Source organism: Danio rerio, chromosome 12 (genome assembly GCF_049306965.1).
Source record: "Danio rerio strain Tuebingen ecotype United States chromosome 12, GRCz12tu, whole genome shotgun sequence".
In the NCBI taxonomy this organism is placed as follows: domain Eukaryota; kingdom Metazoa; phylum Chordata; class Actinopteri; order Cypriniformes; family Danionidae; genus Danio; species Danio rerio.
The window spans coordinates 6,318,424-6,332,768 of NC_133187.1; the positions used below are offsets into that span (position 1 = coordinate 6,318,424).

Below are 14,345 nucleotides of genomic sequence, written 5' to 3' on the forward strand. Positions count from 1 at the left end.
AGGGAAAGATGAATGCAGCAATGTACAGAGACATCCTGAATGAAAATCTTCTTCAGAGTGTTCTTGACTTCAAACTGGGGCGACGGTTTATCTTCCAGCAGGACAATGACTCGCAAAATATCAAACCACCAAATTATCAATGTGTGTCTTCACAACAACTAGGTGAATGTTCTTGAGTGGCCCAGTTAGAGCCCAGACCTAAATCCTATTGAACATCTCTGGAGAGATCTGAAAATGGCTGTATACCGTCGCTTACCATCCAACCTGATAGAGCTTGAGAGGTACTGTAGAGAGGAACGGGCAAAAAGACCAAAGACAGGTGTGCCAAGCTTGTGGCATCATATTCAAAAAGACTTGAGGCTGTAATTGCTGCCAAAGGTGCATCAACAAGGTATTGAAAAAAGTCTGTGAATACAGATGTACGTGTGGTTTTTCAGCTTTTTCTTTTTTTATATATATATAAATTTGCAACAATTTTAAAAACTCTCTTCACATTGTCATTGTGGGGTATTGTGTGTAGAATTTTGAGGAAATAAATTAATTTAACCCATTTTGGAATAAGGCTGTAACATAAAAAATGTGGAAAAAGTGAAGCGCTATTAATACTTTCCAGATGCACTATATTACAAGTATGTGATTAATAGCAATAGCAAACATGTATAAACAAGTTAAACTGGCATGCTAGCTTGAAAAAAAAAACATTTTATATAGTTTTTTTCATGAACACTGTCAATTAGGATCAGTGTACAAAATATCATTTTGCAGAAACATCGCTGCAGGCTTGCGCTTCCATTGAGCCTATAAGCTTTGTCCCTCTTTTGCTTAACAACCTAAACAATAAAACTTACACTTAGTGATTGGAGCCTCTTTTTTTTTTTTTTAATAGAAATGTGAAGCTTAGAATTTCATGAAAGCACTGTGTAATATTTCTCTTTGCACACTCAGAAACAAAGACACAAAAGCTGTCACTGGGGCGGCACCTTTTCAAAAGGTACACAATTGCATCTCAAGGGTCTATTTCAGAAATTTAAAGGTACATACCTAAAATGTACCATATGAAATGTTTAGTTACTAATACATACACTTTTTAAAAGTTTAAAATCATGCATGTCTTGAGCCAATACAGTTTAAAATTAAGTGTTTGAGTCAATGATAATTTGCATTAAATTCACATTGAATTAAAAAAGTCTCACAATATGGAAAAAAATATGTCCATCTTCATTTAGCATACTGTACCTAACTTAACCTCTTAAGGCCCAAGGTGTTTTTTTACATGCATATTTTATTTTATTTGGGCTTATTGGAACCTAATTATAATAAAAACCAAAGTATCATCTTTTGATATGATGTACTTATAAAAAAAATGATGCATTTTCCTGACTGCTTTTTAATGCATATAGAACAAATCATTTTTTGTTCATCAACATGTTTTGACTATCAGCCAAAACTAACCAAAATTTTCCATCATTTAAGATGTTTTCACAATGAGCTTGGGTTAAGTTTTGTGCTTTCAGATGTCATCTTGTGGTCAGATTTAAAAAAAGTTTTTTGTTTTTGCATTTGTGTATTTCATAGTGTATTACAGGGATTTTCTAGCTGTTGAGTGCACATGGGTTGTAGGCTTGTTATTACTGTGGATTGTGGGATTGATCGTGTGCACTTCATAATGTCATGCATGGTTTCAGACATCACTGGAAAAGGTTGCTTCTTCAAATATTGGACTATTTAAGGGGACAGGAGTCCGTTTCTGACACAGCGAGTCTCCAACACAATGATTGAGTCCATGGAGCACTGAACGCCGAGGCGCGCAGATGAAAAAGTAGACAGGTGTGTTCAGCCCGTGATAATTAGTCCAATCAAAGCCAACACCTGTTTGCTGCTCTGCTCTCCCACATGCAGACTGTTCGCCCCCTGACATATGTCACCTCTCAATCTCACGAGGGCTAATTCAGCGGTTAGCACAAAGAAATAAACACAGATGCTTCTGGAAAACTCCAAGAAGACCTGCAACGGCTTCGACTGCCAGTGTAACGTTTTCATATCGGTACTCTGAGGTAAGATGGTTTATTGTATCGCACTAATGTCTGCATGTACACTGTAAGAAAAAAAAATTGCAAGTTAGCAGATTTCCATATTTTGTCATTAAAATTTTTATTTTTCTCCATTTCTTTATGTTTTTGTGTTGCATTATGGGACATTGGTCTTTCTTCCAACAATTTTCATCCCTGAAAAGTTGTAAAAAAATGTACTTTTATGAACATGTTTAATAGTTTGAAGTGATATATTGCCTGGGTTGGTGTTGTATATTAGGGTAATAAACTCCAGTTACAATATATTATTATTAAGTCATGTGATGCTGTTCATCCGAGGTCGTTTATTTAAGGTTTATCCTCCAAATTTTAGTTCCAAGTTTATACAACACAGGCTCATTGTGGATACATACCCCTGTCTATATTTCTGGATAGCGTGAATTATGTAGTCAGAGGTATGGCTGCATTTAGCCTTTAAAACGATCGCAACGGGGTGGTATGATGGCACTGACAGCTTCTGTTCCTTTTAACCTAGACGACTTTTCCGGCGTTACTAGTTCACCCAGTACCTCGCTGCATTTGCTGATGGACTGTTGACCAAAACAACGGGGATCGAGTGTTGCAAATAACGCTTCCAGAAACTAGGTGGCAGCGGATTTGCAAAAACAAAAAGCTGAACAGGCGTACCTCCATTTATGTACTGTCCCCAGAAATGTAGACCTGAATACATATCCCTAATAAGCCTGGGTTGACTTTATCACATGACTATATTTGCAACTTTTTTACCTTAAGTATATATTAGGGCATTGAATCATGTTCAGTCTCTTGTATGTACAGAACTCTATATATTTAGCCTCTTTAAGGTGACACATCAAAAGACATGTATCGAATCCTTGTGTTTGCAAATAAACTACAGTTTGTGTTTGGTATCAGATTCTTAGCTCTGTTTCCCAACATCGTCAGTGTTTACCATCAAGATATGTCTCTGATGTGACCAGAGGGTTTGTCTTTTTCCTCTTTCTGAGTCCAGCTACAGCAAGATCGCTTGATAAGCTTTTGACGGCGGCTGCCTTTGGTCACGTTAACACAGTCCCATTAGCATTATCAGCTCCTGTGGGAAAAACTAAAAAAACAACAGAGGGCGAAAAAAAAAAAGAAAAAATCTGCAGGAGAAAAGGAGAAATTCTCAAGGAAAATAATTTTATCTGATTGACTTCGATGTGGACGCTTCTTTAGATGGCTGGGTATTTTTTCTCTTTCTTTAATGTATTATGATCTTGAAATTCGTACAAAAACAAAAGAGTTAAATGATGCTGAACGGTTCTGGTTCACCCCAGATTGTAGGTGAACATCTCAAAATTTAATTCTACAGCCTCGCAAATGAGCAAGTCCCTGCAGAAGCAAGCACAATAATAGGAATAAAAGTACACTGGAATGCCAGAGGTATTACTCAATGCATTGTCTTCATCTGCGTAACATTTGTCTTTCTTTAATGTTTTACAATCTTGAAAATTTGTACAAAACAAAAGTGTTTAATGATGCTGAATGGTTCTGATTCACCCCAGATCACAGGTGATTAGAACATCTTAAAATTCTATTCTACAGCCTCCCAAATGAGCAAGTCCCTGCAGAAGCACAATAATAATAATAAAAGTGCACTGGAATGTAAGAGGTATTGTGCAAATGCATTGTTTTCATCTGCATAACATGTTTCTTTCTTTATTGTATCATGATCCTGAAATTCGATTAAAAAACGTGTTGAATCATACTGAACGGTTCTGATGCTGCTGTCGACCGACTGAATGACTGACTGGGCGACCGGCCAATCGACTGACCCACCCGTCCTCCTTCCCTAAACCCAACCAATTTTTTGATTGACCCGCCCACCCGCTTACTTCCCTAAAGCCAACCGACGGTTTACAAAAGCCGTCTAGAAAAAGAAAAGCCCTCGTCTGATTTTTACCACGTTTTCTGATTTTACCACATTCTCACCCCGTTGTTCACTCGTTCATTTTCTTTTTTGGATTCTGCTTTTGTCTTACCTGATTTCTGGAAACGCTCTTCCCCGGACTCGAACCTGGGGGTCGTGGTCAACTCCTCTCTGCGTCACATGTATGCTGACGTACACGACAAGCTAACTGGACAAACTGGTTGCGGCGGGAAAGCACTCTCATGCCCGTAGCCAGGGGGGGCCAGTGCCAAAAGGTCCAGAAATTGTCCTTTTAATTATTTTATGTAATTTTATATTATATAATACATTTATATTCAATATATATTATAATAAAGTGTAATTTTAAATAACTCTGGACAGTAATTCGAATCCCATAGAGCCTCAAACCCACAATAATGTGATGCGAGTCACGTGACATAACCCACTGAGTGGTCACATTTGAATCTTTGATGCAACATCAATGGATAGCTACTGAGTTATGCTGTTGGTCGAAAAGAGCAAGAAGGCAGAGAAGCAGGAAGCGGCATCATTATTGCAAAGTATTAAACACGTTCATAAAGACTGCCAAACAGGTAAGGGATTTCCTAACTGATGAAAATCTGCCCCTGAGGTTCTAGGCTAACTGGCCGCATTAGCCTGGATGTCCTGTATATTTATTGACTTGTCCAGTACATGGCCTCTCTTTCCCTATTTCAGACATTTTTTAAATAACTGCCTGATGAAAGCTTTAATGGCAAGCGGAGTCCTCAGCCGTCAGATATCACTTCACAGCAAAAGGCGCTAATCCCATCACATCTGTGTTTTTGAGGCTGTTTGCTCACTTATTCCGATCGGATATAGACTTGATTGCTCAAACCACTTCAGAGGGTGATTTGGGATGCATTCCAGATAAAGCTGGATAGGTATTATCTTTTTTGGGACAAAATTAATATAAACTAAATAAATTATGACCTGGAGAAAATCTGACCTGCGTCTGAAACACCTGTAGGTGCGCATTTACAGTCAAAATTCTATTAAAACATGTTTACTATAAGCATAAAACATGTTTTAACTTTTCAGACCTGTAGCCAGGGGGGTTCGAGTCGTTCGGAAGAGCCGGTAAGCGCCAAAAGGAACGGCATTCGCTTAAAAAAATGAAATACAGCCATAATGTACGTACCTCCGGCTATACATAATTTGCGGCCTCCAGAAACGTTCGCAGGACTATGTTTTCAGAATGAGCCTGTGTTGTGATTAGAACATCTCCAAAATTAATTCTACAGCCTCCAAAATCCCTGCAGAAGCATAATATTGACAATGATAATATTAATAATAATAATAATAATACTATTCATTATAATAATAATAAATTACTCTGGAATGCAAGAAGTATTACGCAAATGCATTGACTTTGTCTGCATAACATTTCTCTTTCTTTAATGTATTACAATCTTGAAATTTGTACAAACAAAAGTATTTAATGATGTTAAATGGTTCTGTTTCACCCCAGATCGCAGGTGAATAGAACATCTCGAAATTCAATGAGCAAATGAGCAAGTCCCTGCAGAAGCAAGCACAATAATAATACTGAAAAAAGTTCACTGGAAAGCAAGAGGTATTACGCAAATGGATTGCCTTCATCTGCTTAACATTTCCCTTTCTTTAATGAATTGCGATCTTGAAATTTGAACAAAAACAAGAGTTAAATGATGCTGAACGGTTCTGTTTCACAGCACATTGCAGGTGATTATAACATCTCTAAATTCAATTCTACAGCCTCCCAAATGAGCAAGTCCCTGCAGAAGCAAGCATAATAATAATAATAGAAAAAATGCTCTGGAACGCAAGAGTTATTACGCAAATGCATTGTCTTCATCTGCGTAAGGTTTCAAGATGTGAGCGTTCATAAATTCCACAAGAGCGTAATAGGAAGAACAACGTTGTCGAACCTTGAATACTGTGTAGCCTGTGGCCATTTAGGTTGAATGGAATTCAGCTTTGAGGTTTGTCAGAAATGATGGACTCCTTTGGTCTGAAATGCCAAGAGTTTGCTTTCAGATTCAGAGTTTTTCTTTATCATCCGCATGAGAATACACAGTTGAAGTCATTGCTATTAGCTCTCACGTGGATTTTGTTTTCTTTACTAAATATTTCCCAAATACTGTTTACCAGAGCAAGACATTTTTTGCAGTAATTCCTATAATATTATTATAATTCTGGAGAAAATCGTATGTTTTATTTTGGCTGGAATAAAAGCAGTTATTAATTTAAATAATAATAATAAAATAAAATAAAAAAAACATTTTAAGGTCAATATTATAACCAATATTTTTTCAATGGGGTACACTGAAAAAAAAATTTCAAAAATGATTCCTTGGATTTACTCAATTTTTTTTTTATGTTAAGTGGTTGTAAACAATTTATTTGGGCTGAGTTTAAACAAAGAAATTAAGTTGAACATTAATAAACTTAATTTGTTTGTTTAAATTCAACACAAATAAATTGTTTTCAACAGTTCTACATGCAACACTTTTTTCAGTGATGCCGAAATATGCTAATAGGACTTTTAATTTGTCAATAACCTGGGTTAAGCGCTTCAATTCAATTCAATTCAATTCAATTCAATTCAATTCAGCTTTATTTGTATAGCGCTTTTACAATGTAGATTGTGTCAAAGCAGCTTCACATAAATGAACTGTTTGCCATTGCAAAAACAGCGCATTTAAGGTCTGTTTTCTTTAAAAATCAGCGATCTCCACTGGCTGAGTGATATCCGATATAAAGTGGGTCTCAGATTGTACAAGAAGCACTGCATTAAATTACATTTTCCACTGCCATGTCTTTATAATATAAGCATTTATTTTACCCCAGTATATTCAGTGAAGCTTCTGCGCTAGCCTGCCTATTCTGATAGGCGTGTGTGAGCAAACCGCTTTTTGTCTAGTTTTACACTTGAACAACTAAATTAATGCCAAAGTCTGTTTAACTGATTGTATTTTAATGACATTACAACATCAATGCTGTAAAAGGAACCGTATAAAATGAAAAAAAAAAAAAAAAACTCACAATAACTGGTCACCGGAAGTTTATCAGTATGGGAACAACACTCTTGCTGTGAGGTGAGAGTGCTAACCACTGAGCCACCGTGTTCCCCTAGCTTATTTTAAGGAAGCATTTAGAACAAACAGTACACATCATTTTTGAGTGCACTGTAAAAATGCAGGGTTCTACACAATTCGTTCAAGTTGTCCCAGCTAAAATGGATTTAATGTAACAAATATAAGTGGACTGAACTTAAAACAATTAAGTTGTCCCAAAAAAAATCAAGAATTGTGTTGTTTCAGTTTATTTTAAATAAGTACTTTGAACAAACAGTACACGCCATTCTTTGAGTGCACTGTAAAATATGCAGGGTCCCACACAATTTGTTCAAGCTGTCCTAACAAAATATGTTAACGTAAAAAAATTAATGTAACATATATAAGTGGATTGAACTTAAAACAATTACGTTGCCAACAAAAAACAAGAATTGTGTTGTTTCAGCTAATTTTAAATAAGCAATTTGAACAAACAGCAAACATAATTTTTTGAATGTGTAAATTATTGATGAAATCAAAACAGAAAATAAGTTTACCTCAATGCTTTTCATGCGTTTGTTTTCTCCCTGTCACCTGTGGCGATTTCAGGAAAAGAAACATCCTCTCAGAAGACAAGCAGCATGAGGGAGTATCTGCAAATAACAAAGCAGAAGAAAACACAAAAGTTTTGTGTAAGCTTTGTCGAACTGGCATGTAACAATTAAACGTTGCTTTTAGGCATGTTATACTACTGGTCATGAAGGACAATGCTGGAAATGTTATACCAGTTCAAAGGGGAAACATTATAATTGACACTTTCTTGCCAACAACAGTCACTATATCAATTTCTTAACCTGTATAACACCCTTAAATGTACAGATGCGAGCACAAATCAAGCTTTATTATTACATCTTTGCTTCTCTACATACAGTTGAAGTCAGAATTATTAGCTCAAGCACAAACAAGCAATTGGTTACCTTACTAACAACCAACAATACATGAATATACTGTAGTATTGTTGAATATATAGTGTTAATTCACTTTCATTTTCATTATTCACTTTCATTTGAAGACTTCTGTTTCGTGGTTTATTTGGATCTATAGTTTACAGCTCTGTGTTTAAGATTGTAATGTGTCTAATTTTAGTTTTATGTAAAAATTATTCTATATACTAAAATTAGTCGTTAAACGTATTCTGTTCAATTGTATTGTATTGTAGTGATTATTCTGGTACTGATTTCTTCTATATTTACAACAACATTAGTGAACCTGGACCAAATTTCCTACTGTTAATATATAATCAAAACTTAATTTCAGGTAATGTGCATCTCTAAGCACTTTTTTAAGACAACTTTAAATGTGTTTTTCTCAATGATATCTCAAGCAATTTGTAGTTTCATTTATTTAGTGGCAAAATTATATGAATTCAATTTCATTCGTAAAATTTAGAACAATTTGCTCATCCCCCAATAAAGGTTCAGTTTAGGGGCGGAGTTTGGTGCCACACCTCCTTTTTGAAGTTGTATAATTTTGATCGACTGAACTCCTATGAATTAGCAAATAAACTTCCAAAACGTAAAATAGTTACGTTTCCTCATGAGATCAGGCTGGTTTTTGTCATTGTTAAGATTTTTTTGATTCCAGATATTCAAATACTTGTATTTTGGCCAACTTATTATCTTATTCTATCAATTATATATCAATGGACGACTTATTTATTCAGCTTTTAGACGATGTATACAAAAATAACAATTATGGCTGATTTTGTGGTCCAGGGTCACATTTTCTGGACATTTTACCAGAAATGTGCATTATCTGCCCTTGAAATAAAAACATAAATACAGTAAACACAAAGTATTTCATCCCAAAAAAATCTAAAATGGACTGATGGTTGATTTTTGTGAGTTCTTCAGTAAAGGAATATGTCATTCATTTGGTTTTCAGATTTTTATTTTTTATTTTTTAAACACTTTACAAATATGCAAACCCTGTCATCATCCTTGTCCTCAGCCCAATTGAACCTACAGCTTTAATAGTTTTTGTTATGCTAAAAAAATGTTTTTTATAAAATAATCTTTAGAAATAGCAAGTTTAAGTTGTTATCATTCACATCAATCGATTAAAAACATGAAATTATAAATAAATTCCACACTATTTTACAACTGTCCCCATGTTTCTGTCAGTCCTGTCACATTTGTATTAAACTGAATATATAATGCGTGCAGTACACTTTTGAAGCTATGACTCAGAGAAAGTGACATCATTTGATGGACGAGAAGCTGACAGAGTTCAAGGATGCGTTCTTTAATTGAATTGTATGACTTTAAGCTTGTTTTTGTATGATTCTTTTTGAGGAAGACAAGCTAAAAGGTCAGGCCTTGTCACATTTTTATAAGTGAAAATGTAAGTTTCTGGTTGAGTATGCCAATTTTAACTTTAAAAGAGTTAAATATTTAAATTTGGTAAAAAAATAAAAATAAAAATAAAATCCTGTCTTTCAATTGACCCAACTGACATTTTCTGAAAAAATAAAATGCTCTAAATTATAATTTTTTTAATATTTGAAATTTGGGTGAAAGGCTTAAGGACATTTTTTAGCAAACACATTTACATTTCACTCAAACCACTACCTAATAAATCAAGTAAATCCAGAGAAACTCGAGGACTTTTTCAAGATTTTTTTTTCTCGTTGCAAACTGTAAATTAATTAAAAGGGCAGCACTGATTAAATTTTGCATCATTTTGATATCATTCGATTTAACACACAATGGGATTATTCAGATGTCCGACCGGTTAAAGTAGCAATTATTATCAATAATGTGTCACAAACTTCACAATGTTGCCTAATAAGAAATAGGGAATAGTTAATTAAATAACATTTCATATCATTTTATGCAGAGCATGGCGCCGGAGTGGGGCTCCTTTTCAGCCCTGGAGTTCCAAGCCGGCCCACCTCAGTGCAATATCTGAATATTATATATTCTGTGCTAAATTCTTTATAGATATCCAGTCCTTTGCAATGGTGGTCACACACACACACACACACACAAAATAAAATAAAATATGTACACCTATATTAGTAACCCAAACAGCATTATATGTCTTAACAATAAAAATGAAAAAAAAAAAATTCTCTGGTCAGGTTTGAACTCGGATCTGCAGCGTCGTAACGCAACGTGCGAACCACTGGACCACAGTGGTACTATTGGTATATGGTACTAAACATAAATATTGCACTGCTATCTGCAAGAGACTTTCTCTTTTTTTTATTGATGAATTAATCATTTTTCCCCTTTTTAGATTTCTGATCAAGTTATGTCAGATTTATTAATGTAGTGAATCATCTGATCTTCATTGAGCAGGTGTAATATTCATTAATATTGATTATTCGAATTCCTATATTCACTAAGGTGCCGCTGTTTGGGGTTGAATGTTGAATAGTTACATCATTATTAACCTGCAGGCTGTATTTTGCTCACGGGGCTGCGAGAAAATAAGTAAAAAGAGCGTAGCTGCGGCAAAATAATGAATAAAAAGAGTGAGGCTATGTCAAATAAATAAATGAAGAAAGTGAGACTGCTGAGAGTGCAAGCACCTAGGGACACCAGCTCTCGCGGTCAAAAAACGGACCGGCCCACCGGGAATTCTCTCGGTCCTCCTGCTTAGCCGTTACGGGCCTGATGCAGAGAGACACACACACATACTGCATTTAAAATAATGACAATACACACAAATATACAGTATACAACTTAAACACAATTAATGAATATATATATATATATATATATATATATATATATATATATATATATATATATATATATATATATATATATATATATATATATATATATATATATATATACTGAGATCAAAGAATGTTGCATTCCTTTAATTTAAAGTGCGTAAACTACAATATTAATCCTGAATGTATTCATAAATCAAATTTGAATATCTTTCCAAAAAAAAAAAGATCCCAATTAAATATTTTCCCTAAATCGCCCAGCCCAACACATCAGCCTGACCTTTCTTCATCTATCCTCAGGTAAAGCTTAAGTCCCCCTCGTACAGGTGAAGCCCATAAAGCTGAGCAGGTCTGATCTGCCCCTTCAACTAAATATCGGACACAAAGCACAAGGCTTTAAGGGATTACAGAGAAATCTCTAAGCCGTGCTCAGGAAGGGAGTGTCTGCCGTGGCCTGTGACCAAAACAAATCGACTCTCCCAAAATCTCAGTATATCAAAACCTCCATCATTTTGCATTCGCCACCTCAGATGCTGGTCGTGTTGTGCTCCATTAACACCAGGGCCAGAACGACACATATCTCCCCAGTCCCTGTCCTGCGCATTCAAATATTTGACGGAAACCTGGCCTGGTGGTTTGGCCCGAGGCAACGGACCGCACAGTGGCCCTTCTCATTGTCATGCATCAGTGAATTCGAGAGCCCGTGGGGTCACAGCGCTTGGAGGTTCATCCTCTATTGTTTCGGAGCCTCTGAGATTTGAAAACCTCACTTCTTTTTTTTACACTCCTATATCGCTTCGGTTGTTAAAGGGATAGTTTACCCAAAAATTAAGATTCTGTCATTGACAACCTTTTAGTTGTTCCTGATAGACTTTGTTGTGTTGAAGACAAAAGAAGATATTCTGAAGAATGTTGGAAACCAGTAACCACTGAATTCTTTAGTTTTTGTTTTTCCTTCTATGGAAGTCAATGGATACACAATGTAAAAAACAAAACAAAACATTGACTCAACTTAAAATTGTGAGGCAATGTGCTGCACAGTTATATTTTGGGTTGACTCAACTTAAATCCAGTCAACTACAGTGCTTGGGATAGAAGTTGAGCTAACTATTAGCCTAGCAACTTTAAGTTAAGTCAACTTAGATTTGCTTTGGTTGTTACTTTTTCTAACAACCTAAAATCAAGCAAATATCAACATCATTATTGGACATCAAAATAACATTGTCTTTAGATGCTGACTAGACAAAATTTTGGTCACTTGACATCACAACCTAAATCTAACCTAATTTTAACGTCTTATGATGTTGTGTGCCTGCTGGGCAATAATTAGATGCACTATAGAATGTTACGTTTACACATGCACAAATGACATGTAAACGCATCAGCTTTTTACAGCGTTATACTCACTACTCACTACTCTTGAGTTTTTTTAAAGGGCTACTTTTTACTCTTACTTTAAGTAATATTTACAACAGATACTTTTAATCTACTTGCACTACATTTTTGGGCAAGTAATGGTACTTTTACTTGAGTATAATTTTTCAGTACTCTTTCCATCGAGGATGCGCTGTTCAGTAGAGAAGCGCTCTCGCTCGGCACAGTGGAGATTTCTTTAGTTATATTATTTTAGTCGTTTGATATGTAGTAACACGCAGTCCAAAATTTCGCCAAACAGATCAGCCACTTTAGACGCTCATAAACAATCATAAAGTCTTCATGCTGCAGGAATTAGGAGGTTTGCTGAAGGTGCAGCTGTCATGCAATGAGGGGTTTGCGTCTTTAATAATGTATGACAGTTTGCGCTAATTGAATAGTAAGAATGATTAATAAACACATATGAAACAATCCTGTAAAAGTCATGTCTCGTCTTTAGTTTCGGGCTTTGGCAGGCTTTGCAATCACACTATAAGTTAACCGCACCAAAGCCCAAGTCAACCGCGCTCTGGCACACCTCTTCCAACCGGGCCAGAGCCGGCCAAGTGAACCATGCCTGAGCCTGAATCAGAGCACTCACACTTCTCAAACGGTCCGGGAAATGGACCTGTGCACAGTTCGGATAGCATAGTGTGAGTAGGCCCTTACTTTGTTCTGTTGAACAAAAATTTTTGAAGAATACTGGAAACTTGTATCCAATGACTTCCATGATTTTTGTTCCGTTGTTTTTTTTTTCTTTTTTTTTCTACAATGGAAGGCAAACTGTAAATAAAATAACTCAACCTAAAATTGTAAGGCATCTTGCTGCTAGTATTTTTAAGTTGACTCAACAACAGTGCTTGGGTTAAGAGTTGAGTCAAAAAAAAAAAAAACTGCAGCAAGTTGCCTTACAATTTTAAGTTCACTTTCTTCTGTTTAACCCAAAAGAAGATATTCTGAAGAATGTTGGAAACCTGTAACTATTTACTTTTATAGTATTTTGTTCCATTCATTTTTCTACTTTCTACTGGAAGACACACTGTCAAAAAAATGTAAAAGCTTGTGATTGAGAGCTGTGGGCAGAAGGTAAATATACCAAACTGTATTACATTAACAAATTACTTTATATACCCAGCGTGCAAAGTTTCTATGCATTATGAATTTTAAGCAAACAAACACAACAGGGCATATGAAAATGTCAGATTTGTTATATTCCCTATACTATCTTTACAAAAAACACACCTTGCATTAACTTACTAATACTAACAATCTCTTATTCCTTTTTCTTCTGCTTTTAATGTAGACTTCATCTGAGACTTCTTTCCTCCACTTTTTCCACTCCTCCCCCGCTCCGCTGTCTTATTACCTTCCAGCATTGAGGGCTGGAATGTTTATTGAGCCTCGTCAACAAAGACAACAACAACAAAACCGGGCCTTGCCCACCTGTGCAGACACCCCTTCTCAAACAATGCTCCCTCTCCATCACCAATGCAGGCCTGCCAGTCAACCGGACCCAGCCCGTGGACCCCTGCGGATCCCGAGAATGCCTGAAGAGACGCCACTCCTTCAGTTCTCAGGGAGATTAGCTATGAAAGTGGAGATGTGCGAGGCTCCTATCAAACACTCCAGCTGTTTCGGACATAAATATGAGGGGTGAGCCTAATTTACACACTCATTAGGGACATGCACTTTAAATAAATATCACTGGTGTAATCAAAAAGATGTTATTATATATGTTATATATAAATTTTTTTTTGCTGCAAACCCTTGTATAAGTCAATATACTGTATACAGTTGAAACCAGAAGTTTACATACACACTAAAAAAAGGAACATAACCATTTTTTTTTAAATGTCTAAAGGTAAATCATACTAAACGTTGACGATTTTAGGTCTGTTAGGATTACCTAAATCGTTTACATTTGCTAAATGCCAAAATAATGAGAGAATTTCTTTAAAGATTTTTTTTATTAATTTCTAGACTGTCAAAAGTTTACATACATATCCTTGGCATTTTTTAGCTTTGCTTTTAAACTGTATAACTTTGGTCAAATGCTTTGGGTATCCTTCCACAAGCTTCTCACAATAGTTTGAAGGAATTTTGGCCCATTCCTCCTGACAGAATTGGTGTAAGTCAGATTTGTTGGCTGT

At 35.7% G+C, this 14,345-nt stretch overlaps 1 long non-coding RNA gene across 1 annotated transcript in view; it reads right to left on the reverse strand.

The window, feature by feature from the left end:
• The window catches only part of LOC141376748 (uncharacterized), a 29,408-nt gene extending 18,694 nt beyond the window's left edge, over positions 1–10,714 (reverse strand). The window contains exons 1-2 of the long non-coding RNA XR_012387808.1: positions 10,633–10,714; positions 7,595–7,690 (exon numbers count right to left, since the gene is read on the reverse strand). This is a non-coding gene — a long non-coding RNA (uncharacterized lncRNA). The remainder of the gene's footprint in view (positions 1–7,594; positions 7,691–10,632) is intronic.
• Positions 10,715–14,345: the final 3,631 nt, after the last annotated feature.